The sequence below is a fragment of the Fukomys damarensis genome, unplaced genomic scaffold, assembly GCF_012274545.1.
Source record: "Fukomys damarensis isolate Sample0158 unplaced genomic scaffold, DMR_v1.0_HiC HiC_scaffold_26, whole genome shotgun sequence".
Classification (NCBI taxonomy): domain Eukaryota; kingdom Metazoa; phylum Chordata; class Mammalia; order Rodentia; family Bathyergidae; genus Fukomys; species Fukomys damarensis.
Window position 1 is genome coordinate 18,930,757 of NW_022900938.1, and position 11,706 is coordinate 18,942,462.

An 11,706-nucleotide genomic window follows, 5' to 3' on the forward strand; every position below is an offset into this window, starting at 1 on the left:
CAAAGTTCTGTTGCTGTTGTGGTACCTGGCACCATTTTTTTTTTTTTTTAGCATCTTAATCATCATCTGGAAAGAGAATATTATAGAGTAATATCATTAAAAATAGTCTGATAAAGCACAGTCACTACTACATATCATAAAGCAGGTACAAGATATTTTACATTCACAGAGGTATGATACAGTACCGACCTACATCAATAATACTAGAATCAGTTTTGGTTTGAAATTTGCTTTGTTTGCAAATAAGATTGCTACCCCTGCTTTTTTCTGGGCTCCTGTCACATGGAGAATTGTTTCTCCATCCTTTCATTTTCAGTCTATGGGCTTCTTTTTGCACTAGGTGTGTTTCTTGTATACAACACATTGTTGAATTTTGCTTCTTATTCCATTTTGCCAGTCTATTTCTCTTGATTGGTGAGTTGAGGCCATTGACATTGATAGTTATAACTGATATGTAATGACTTATTATTGACATGTTATTGGCCTTTTGTTGACTCTTTTTATTTTTTCACCTTCTTTTCGTTCCTTGCCTTGCCTATTTGATTTGCTCTTTTGGGCCTCGTGGTGTTGTTACTTTCATTGTCTTTTTCTAGGATCTTGTTTAGAATTGCTTGTAGTGCTGGTTTGGTATTCAAGTAGTTTCTCAGGTGTTCTTTGTTGTGGAAGTGTCTTATTTCCCCATCCATTTTGAAAGAGAGTTTTGCAGGATACATCAGTCTAGGTTGGAGGTTTTTCTCCTTTAGTACTTGAAATATCTCACTCCAGGCTCTCCTTGCCCTAAGGGTTTGTGCTGAAAAGTCTGCTGTGATTCTGATGGGCTTTCCTTTGCATGTGATTTGTTTCTTTTCTCTTACTGCTTGTAGTATTTTGTTCTTCTGTTGGGTTTCTGGGATCTTGATTATTATATGTCTAGGTGTAGATTTTTTTTTTGATTCTGACTAGTTGGGGTCCTATATGCCTCACTAATCTGAATGTCAAATTCTTCCCCTCTGGGAAGTTTTCTGTCATTAATTCTGTGAACAGCTTTTTAAAGTCATTTGTATTTTCTCCTGCTACTTCATGGATTCCTATCAGTCTTATGTTATTCTTCTTTGCATCATCTAGGAGTTGTTGGATCGATTTCTCATGATTCCCTACTGTTTTTAAGGGATCTCTCTTTTCACAGTCACTGACTGCAATCTTATCTTCTATATCTGACAGTCTATCTTTACATTCTTTTATTCTGTTGCGTTCACTTTCAATGGAGTGTTTAATCTCCTGGATATCTGTTTGAATCTGTTTTATGGATTCCATTTGTTTCCTATGCTGGGTGTTTATTTTTTCTATTACTTTTTTATGCTGGGCTTTCATGGCTTCTATCATGGTCCTGAGCTCATCTATCTTTTTGTCAGTTTCTGCTCTAGAGTCTTGAATCACAACTTCCATTTTGCTCACTATCTCTATGGTTATCTGGGAAATTATTTCTGTTTTGAATTTTTCTAGAGCCTGAGTGATCTGTTTTGTTACTTCCTGTGCTGAGTTTAGGGTGTCCTGGTAGTTCACTATTGGCCTTTTCATCCTCATTTGCCCTACTGTTTGCCATTGGTGAACTGGAAGTCTGTCCTTGTGACTTGCTTAAGTGTTTTCTCATTTTTATTTTTGTTGTCGGGCTGTCCTTGGTTTAATCTCTGGGTTATCACCCAAATCTTCCTGATATAGTTGCGCCCTAGCTTCTGGGTCTCTAACGACCCACAACCATTCTCATCTTCATAACATCAGAGAAAACAGCTCATCAAATCCACCACAATCTTTTATCCCAACTGATACACTCAGCAACACATTATGATCAAGCACAACTTGGAAAGTGACCACCTGTGGTAGTCACTAGTCTATCACCCTTAAACCATTTGAATTAAATTGAAATCAAGAAGCAGTCCAGAACATGTCTGCAGTGAACAAATTTTTCGATATAGTACATTTACCATTTAATAGCTCAGACAGAGCTAGGACGCAAGACCCCTGATCTCAGTTAGCTGATGGCTGAACCCCATGACACAGACTGACCTCGGGCTGCAAGGCCCAGATTAAGTTCCTCAACCTTCTGAACGGTTGAACTCCACACTGTTCTATTACAGGTTTCCCAAACCCTTTCTTTAAAGATGTTCAAAGTTGGGAACTCAGAAAAATACCCTTTATGACTGCCTCTGCAGAGTGGGTCCAAAGACTGGCACAGTCAGGAGGTCTGAGAGTGCACGCGTGGGGGCAGGGAGTGTAAGGGGAGTTATAGGGGTTCAGGGGTAACCGCTACCTTCCTGGCGCTGCAGCGATGGCGGCTCGGGTTGGGAGAAGACGTGGCTCTCCTTCCTGTAGTGAATCGGAGCCCAAGGCTACCTTCCTGGCGCTGGAGCGATCTCACAACATACTTCTAAGGCATTTGCATTTTGACTACAACACATCATCGTGAGATCAAATGAAATTTTCCATTTGTGACATCATATTGGCATTTTAAAAATTTCAGATTTTGGAAAATCTCAAATTTCAGATTAGGAGGGCCAGAAATTTAGCTCAGTGGTACTGCCACCTGCCAAGCTGAAGGTCCTGGGTTCGATCCCTGGTTCCAAAAAAATAATTTCAGATTAGGGATGCCAAATGTTTAACAAGATGATAGACTTCAGCAGAAAGTGTCAATAAACTGCACTGAAACTGAATGATCTAAATGTTCCCTATGCAAAGGAAACAAGTGTCAAGTAAGATAAACAGGAAAGGCCCAATCATATACTGCCAACAAAAAAGGCATTTTAAAATATAAAAATAGAAACTAGTTAAAAGAACAGAAAAAGGTGAAAACTAAATCATGCTAACAATAAAAGAAAACTGCAGTAGATATTTTAATATCAAAGTTAACTTTAGAGAAAAGAATACTATTAGAAATGTCATTTCATAATAACAAAAAGGGCCCAATAGTGGAGAGGATATCAGTCTTAATCTTTTGTTCCCCAATAAGTTTTAAAATATAAAAAGTAAAATAGGTTAGAACTGCAAGAAAAAATATATAGATCTGCAATTATAGTTGAACTTTTTTTTGTGTACCAGGCATCAAACTCAAAGCCTTGTGCTAAGGCAGACAGCAACCCCACTGAGCTAAATTCCCCAGCCCTAGTTGAACATTTTAATGCTCCTTTCTCAATAGAACAAGTACAAAGAAAATTTGAAAAAAAAAGGAGTCCTGAACAATATTATAAATCAATTATACCTAACAGACATTCAAAGAAAAAAATTAAAAGGGAACGGAGGCCTGAGGATTTAGCTCAGTGGTGCTGCTGCCTGCCTCGCAAGCACAAGGTCCTGAGTTTGACCCTGGCATCCCCCCCACCAAAAAAAAAAGGAATAGAAAACGTGAAGTAAATGAAAAAGACATGTCAAAATCTGTGGTATACCAATAGAGCAGTAGGTAGATTCAAATTTATAATGCTAAAAATCTTTATTAGAAAGATAGGCAGACCTCAAGTACTCTAACTTCTGCTGTAAGACAGAAAAAGTAATTTGCCAATCTAACATCCATTCCTAATAAAAATGTTCTCCAAACCAAAATAGAAAGACTTCCTCAAACTTAAAAAAGAACATCTAGAAAAAACACTAAATTTAACATACACTTAGTGATGAAGTTCTGAATATATGTCTCATAACAGAAACAACACTGTACTAGAGGTTCTGGCCAACACAATCAGGTGAGGGAAAAGGAAATTTTAAAAACCCAGTTTGGAAAAGAAAAAATGAAGTATTTCTTGATTCACAAACACCATGCCCTTCCATGCAGAAAATCCAGTGGAATCTAAAAATAAAGCTTTTAGAACTAATTAGTGCAACAAGGTTGCAGGGTATATGAATGATATACAAAAATCAACTCTACTTTCACAAAGAGCAATCAAAAACTTTCTTAAAAAGTTGAAAGTGTTTGTTTTTGTTTTTGCTTTTTTTAGAAAGATCGTAGTACATACTTTAGCTCTTGCTAAAAGTATTTAATAAGAAAGTGGAGATACTGGGTCAGGGATTAAGCTCAGTGGCACCACGCCTGCCTGGCAGGTACAGGTCCTGAGTTTGATCCCCAGTACCAAAAAAAGAAAAAAAGAAAGTGGAGATATATGTATTGCAGGTAACTGTCACACACTATCTCTCTATTCTCTCCTTACGTCTACCTCATTCTCCGGGTCCCTTCAGCACTTATCTCCTCAGTGCCCTCTGTGCGTTCCTTGTCTCTGTATCTATCAGAGCCATGGTTCCTGGTGCCATTTCTTCTATTCCACCCCTCGCTGCGACTTCACGGGGACTGTTTCCCTATCTCCCTTTGCTTGTAACTAGCAGAACTCTGACTCGGCTTCTTCTCTCATCCCTGCTGCAGCTTGGCTTCTGCTGCTCCCCTCATTTTCTTCAGCTCCTCCCCTCATTTTCTTCAGCTCCTCCCTTCTTCGAACAAAGATGGTGGCTTCTGGACTTCTGATCAGAAGCAGACCAGTTCCACCTGCTATTCTCCCCAGGACTCTCATTTCATAAACCTAGGCATTTCCTAGTTACTGTGACAGCTCAAGGGTTTTTCAGAAAGTTTTCTCTTCTTATACTAGTTCTTTTCAGAAGCACTGTTGTGACTTCTAAAACATTTGTTTGTTTTTAGGGTTTTTTTTTGCCTTTTTGAGACAGGGTTTCACTCTTCAGTTCAGGCTGGCCTTGAACTCACTTTGTAGCCCAGGCTGGCCTCAAACTTGCAGTGATCTTCCTGCCTCAGCCTCCAGCATGCTGCGATTACAGGTGTTTCTATTTTCTCTCCTTTGTTGTCACTCTCACTACTCCTTTCTGAAGTCTCTGAAGAGGAGGAAGAGGAAAAGAAGAGGAGAAAGAGGATTTGTGTTATGTTGCTTGTGTTTACTTCTGCTCTTGAGTAACTTTTTGTCTTTTTTTTTTTTCCGAGTCTATCCAATTTCCTGAGAAGTTTCTATTTTTGTTTGGTTGTTAATGACTTTAATATTTCAACTTCTGGATCTTTTTCACTTTCACTTGCAACATACTCCTGTGATACATAGTCGTGATCATTTGTGGTCAAGTTTTCCCCCAGTACATTTTGTTTCAATGCAAACCCAGTTTCTCATCTCTATTATCTCCAAGGGCTGCATTAATGGCCCTGAGCCATCAGGGGGAACTGAATCTGAACTGAATCCAGAAAGAGCAAACAAAGGACACTCTCAATCTGCGTTCACATGACCCCCATTTGTAACATTTCAAACCTGAATATTAAATGGCTGATTTCTGATATTCATGTCATCTTTGGCATATTTTTCACGGGGAGCTCTCTTCTGCCGTTCAAAGTTATATTTCATCTTCCTTTCTATTTCTTCTCTTTGTTTTCTTTTTTAGCTCCTGGTGGGGCCTCATACATAAAATTAAGGCCATTCTCTACACGTTCACCTCCAACTATTATCATATGTCTCTCATTCTTTAAGATATTGTTGTAATAACTCTTGTTTCTTATCATATGATACACTCTGTTCTGCCATCCATACATTTTTGAAACTAGATCTGGAGGCAGGATAAAAGTCCTTTTTGCACATGAAGCTGGTGAAGGATTTCCCCATCCCAGGCATCCCAGGGGCAGAAGACAGCAGCTAGGTCTATGAGAAATGTAAATAAACTCTGCTGCCTAAATGAAACTAAAAAATCTTTTTACAATACCATTCACAGTATCAAAATCTTTTTACAAATACAATTTATAATAGCACCAACAATAGGTAATACTTAGTGACAAGTCTGATTATTTAAAAAGTATGGAAGACGTACACACAGAAAACCAACAAAATATTGATAAAGACATTACAGACCTAAAAAAAATCTAAAGATACGTATACTAGAGCTTTAGTTCATGGGCCAGGTGAGAAGAATCAACATTAAGATACCAGTTCTCACCAAACTGACACAGAGTCAATTCAATCCTCATCAAAATACTTTCAGGCTTTTTTTTTTTTTTTTTTTAGAGAAATTGACAATTAGAAAATTCATATGGAAATTTTTAAAAACCTAGAATATCCAAAATAATTTTGAAGAGCTACAGTAATCCAAAGAGGATGATCCAGGTATAAAGACATACGTATAGAATAATGGAACAGAATAGAGTCCAGCTGCACATATGTATCTTTATATACAGATTTGTATATGGACAAAAGTTCAAATTTTTTTCACTTTTAATGATAGTAAAAAGCCACTACAGTGAAGAAATGATACCTTCTTCAGTAAACAGTGCTGGATAAATTAAATATCCACATGCAAAAAAATTAACTCAAATTAGTACCTTGCAAGCATTAGCTCAGAAACCTTCAAAACTGATCAATGTAAAATCAAAAATTATGAAACAAATAGGAAAAAAATCTTTGCAATCTTGGGTTAAGATTAACACACTAGATTTTATGAAAATTAAATTGCCTACTCTTCCAAGGGCACTATAATAAAAAATACATGTCACATACTGGGAAAAAGTATTTGCAAAGCACTCATCTGAGAAATGATTTATAACTAGAATACATAAAGAACTCTCAAAATTCAATCACAAGAGAACAAGCCACCCAATTTAACAACTGCGGAACCAGGAAATCGGTGTGTGAGCCTATGACTGGATGACAAAGCCTGGTACATGTCTGGTCCCCCAGATTTCCTGTCTCCCCCCACCCCAGGCACTGGCATCAATTAAAGTGAGAATTTTTCAGGAACTTGAACAAAGACTACCAAATTCCCAATCTACTTTAGCCTTCTAGGGGCTCACTTCAAAGGAAGGAAAGGATTCAGCAGCAGTGCTTCCTCATTCTCATTCAAAAATCTACTTCCTGCTGAGTCTGCAGACAGGAGAACAGAGACGAAAGCATCTTGTAAACTCAGGCTGATCATGTACTTTCCTTCTTCAAAAGTTCCTGCCTTTTCCAACAAGGACAGTCTGAGGCATGAGATGTTGGCAGCTGTTCTAAAGGCTAAGTGCCAATAATTAATGACATTTGAGGATGTAGCTGTCTATCTACTTCATCTGGAAGGAATATAAGTAATTGGAGCCTGTTTAGGGGGACCTATACAGGGATATGATGATGGAGAACTACTGGAATGTGTTCTCACTAGATGGTGAAATCCAGATCTGAAAAATGATTCCATGGGATGCTACTGGGAAAATTCCAAAAGGATACTTCTCAGGGTCTTACACTGGAAGAAGCCTAACAAGAAATTACTCTAGTGGGCCAGGAATTTAGCTCAGTGTTTCGGAGGCCTGCCTTTCAAGTGCAAGGACCCGAGTTCAATCCCCAGTATCCCAAAAAAAAGAAATTAGTCTAGGCAACTAGGGCACTCCTCTGAAAAAGACTCAATAGGAAAATACTACAATTTGCTCAAGTGACAGTTGAGGAAAAGCTCATCTTTGTGGGACAAAGAAATGAGAAACATAATGAGTTTGGGAACAGCTTCACCATGAGTTCCAACCTTACTTTATATCAGAGTTTTCCTATGAGAAACAGACTCCATAAATGTGATGAATGTAGCAAGAGCTTTAGTCACACTTCAGACCTGATTCAATAACAGAGAATCCACATGGTAGAAAAGCCTTATGAATGTAATAAATATGGCAAAGGTTTCAGCTACAGCTCACATCTTACTCAGCATGACAGAATTCACACTGGGGAAAAACCTTATGAATGTAATGATTATAGGAAGACCTTCAGTTGGACCTCTGCTGCCATCCTCCACTGGAGGATCCACACCAGGGAGAAACCTTATGAATGTAATGAGTGTGGAAAAAGCTTTAGCTGGAGCTCCACCCTTAATCACCACCAGAGAATCCACACTAGTAAGAAATGCTTGCAATGAGCATGGAAAGTCCTACAGTGGAAGCTCTACCCTTATTCATCATCACAGAATTCACATTGGAGAGATGTTCTATGTATGTAATGAGAGTGGGCAGGCCTTCAGCCAGAGTTCACATCTTTATTAACACCAGAGAAGTCACAATGGAGAGAAACCCTATGAATGTATGAAATGTGGAAGAACGTTTACCTATAGTTCAGGCCTTATTCGGCATTAAAGAATCCACGTAAGGGAGAATCCCTATGAATGCAGTGAGTGTGGGAAAAGTCTTCAGGTATAGCTCAGCTCTTGTTCACCACAGAAGAGTCACATAAGAGAAAAGCCTTTGAATATAAAGGGTATAAATAAAAGTTCTCTCAAAGTTACTGATGAATTCAGTATCAGTGAATCTACTTGAAAGAGCCACATAGCTGTTTTCCTCACTTCTTCAGTTTAAAGACCTCTTGCCCTACTTATTAAAATAAGAACAACTTAAGTTGTGCCCCTTACACCTCAAATCCTTCCCTTTAGAGAATGGAACAAGCTGGTTTCATTCTGGCACAATGACCAGAAACCTCATGGATTTCCAAGAAACGATACCAGCTGCAAAACTTGTGAGATAAATACCAGATTAAGTGCTGGTAACAGAAAGAAGCTTGAGAATCAGTCACCCTGTTTTGGAAAAGAGTTTTTACATTTTCTCATGCCCCCTTTCCAAGCTGGAGATAGAAGATTAGCAGGATAAAACTCCAGTGAGTCCACTACTTGAAGTCAGTATAGAGAGCACAAAAAGTATGGGGAAAAAGGTTCTAGGTCATACTATTTGCTAGGAAGAGAAGAGAAGCTATATTGCGAAGCACTATAAACAATGTAGCTTTAAGATTTAACAAAGAACATATGGATTTGTTTTATGATTTTGCTAATGATGGAAAGTTGGTATTGAGAAATTTGTTATTTTATTGAATGGGGAAAATAACTCCAAAAAGGATTTGTTATGACTGTATCGTTTAGGCCTTTTGGAGCAACATGACCATTTCCAAGAGCAGTCTGGCAACACTGTAGGGGGAACCCACCCACCTACCCCAGCTCCCTGTACCAACTGAGAAATCCAGTTTAACCATGAATAAATAACCTGAGGGAGCAGATCAGAAGCATTTAGCCCTGCCCCGTGATTCCTATCTTTTCTCCTCTTCTCACTCCTGTGATAACAAGTGCTTTAATCCCAACTTCTAGTTACTAAGGGTGCTTTCAAGGAACTCAGTCAGCCAGCCTCTCCTGCTCTCTGGTACCTCTATCATCTGGCTCCAGCAGCCAGATCTCTCCCAATACCACCTCTGACTTCAACAGCCAAGAATTAATGCAATTGATTGCCTGAGCCTGGCAACTGGGCTCTTTGCGAGGACAATGGCACTCTCTGAGTTTTCCCAACTCAAGGAATGACCTTCCACTGTTTTCCTAACCCTGCTCATTGTGCATCATAAATGAAGTACACAGAATAGGTTTTCAGAAGAGGAAAATACTGAGAAACCAGTTTCAACAGACACTTAACACTGTAGAGATATGGATGGCAAATAAGCACATAAAAAGTTGTACAACACAAACCATTAGAGAAATGCAAAATAAAACTACAATGAGATACTATTGTGCACCTGCTGGAATGACTGAAATTTAAAATATTAACAAAAAGTATCAGCAAAAATATGGAAAATCTGAGAACTCATATAATACAAGTGAAAATATAATAAAATGACACAATTACTCTGGGGAAAAGTTTGGTAGTTTTTCACAAACTACCCAACACAGTCATCTTATTTCTAGATATTTACTAAAGAGAAATGAAAATATATGGATTTGTACATGAATGTCCATTGCAATTCTATTTGAAATAGCCCCAAACTGGAAAAAATCTAAGTGCTTGAATGGATAATGATGAATGGATAAACTGTGGTGTTATCTATACAATGGAATAAAGCAATAAAAGGAAGTGAACTATTTGTAAGTGCACTAATATGGATGAATCTCAAAATAATTATGAATAGCAAAAGAAGTCAAACACTCCCTTAAAGAGTTTTCATTATTTGGCTTAATAAAGTTGTAGGATTAAATAAGTCTACAGTCACCAAAAGCAAATTGTCAGAGGTTGGTTAAGGGATGATTTTTAAAAAGAAGGAAAAAAACATTTTGGGACTGGAGTAATAATACTCATTGTCCTCAACATGATGATGGTTCTGTGGTTGTATTCATATGTCAAATTTATCAAATAGTCACTGTAAATAAGAGCAATTTATTACATGGCAATTAGATTTTAATGAAAATATCAAAAAGTAAAAGAAAACAAAAATATATGATATAGATTCTGGTCTGTGCTTCCAAAAAGTAAATTTTTTTAATCAAATGAGAATGAAAAGGCAACAGAATAAGCAAATTTTGGAGAGAAGAGAAAAATTTTACCTTTAAAATATTGAATTTGATGGCCATACTTAATTCGTATACAGATTTAATACAACTCCAATCAAACTGTCAACAGTATCCTTCATAGAAGTGAAGAAAACAATCCTAAAATGCATATGGAACCAGAAGAGACCCAAAAATAGCAAAAGCAACCCTGCGTAATAAGAGCAAAGCAGGAGGCATCACAATCCTGGACTTAAAATTGTATTACAAAGCTACAGTAATAAAAACTATATGGCACTGGCACAAGAACAGACATTAGGATCAATGGAACAGAACAGAGGATGCAGAAACAATCCCAAGCACATTTAACTATTTGATCTTTGACAAAGGGGCCAAAAAGGAAAAACTGGCTATCCACATGCAGAACATTGAATCAAGGCCCATGTCTCTCAAAATGTAGTAAAGTATAATAAAAATGAATTAAAGAAGTAAATACTAAAACAGAAACACTTAACCTGCTGGAAGATAAAATAGGTGAAACTCTTGAAGTCACTGGCATGGGCAAGGACTTCATGAACAGAAGAACCCTGGTTGCACAAAAAATAGTACCAAGAATCAAACAATGGCATCATATCAAATTAAAAAGCTTCTGTATAGCAAAAGAAATACCAAGAGAGTAAAAAGACAACCTACAGAACAAGAAAATATTTTTGTCAGCTATTCCTCAGACAGAAGACAGATATTTAGAATATATAAAGAATTCAAAAAAATGAACCCTTCCAGAAAAAAACCAATCAAAAAATAGGCAAGTGAAAGAAATAGACACATCATAAAAGAAGTACAGGGCCAGGGATTTAGCTTAGAGGTTCCACCCCCTGCCTTGCAAGTGCAAGGTCCTGAGTTCAACCATCCCCCCACACCAAAAAATAAATAAATAAAAAGAAGTACAAACAGCCAATAGATACATGGAGAAATGTTCAACATCACTGGCTATTAGAGAAATGCAAATTCAAACAACACTGAGATTCCATCTTACCCTAGAAAGAATAGCCATCATCAAGAAATCAAATAATAAATGCTATTGAGGCTGTGAGGAAAAAAAGGAACCCTTCTACATTGTTGGTAGGAATGTAAACTAGTACAACCATCAGAGAAAGTAGTATGAAGATTCCTCAAAGGCTAAAAATAGAAATTCCATTTAATACACCTATTCCCCTTCTAGACACCTTCCTGGAAGAGTTAAATACATCATATTACAGTGACACATGCACATCCATGTTTATAGTAGCATAATTTATAATAGCTTGCCAGGCGTGGTGGCACACGCCTGTACTCCCAGCACTCAGGAGGCTGAGGCAGGAGGATCGCTGCGAGTTCGAGACCAGCCTGGGCTACATAGTGAGTTCCAGGTCTGCCTCGACTGCATAGTGAGAGACCCTATCTCAAAAAAAAAAAAACAACAAAAAACAAACA

At 37.7% G+C, this 11,706-nt stretch overlaps 1 protein-coding gene and 1 pseudogene across 1 annotated transcript in view; both read right to left on the minus strand.

The window, feature by feature from the left end:
* The window catches only part of Agps (alkylglycerone phosphate synthase), a 163,636-nt gene that overhangs the window by 104,908 nt on the left and 47,022 nt on the right, over positions 1-11,706 (minus strand). The gene's annotated exons all lie outside the window — the stretch shown is intronic.
* On the minus strand, positions 4,793-5,603 carry LOC104850227 (annotated as a pseudogene).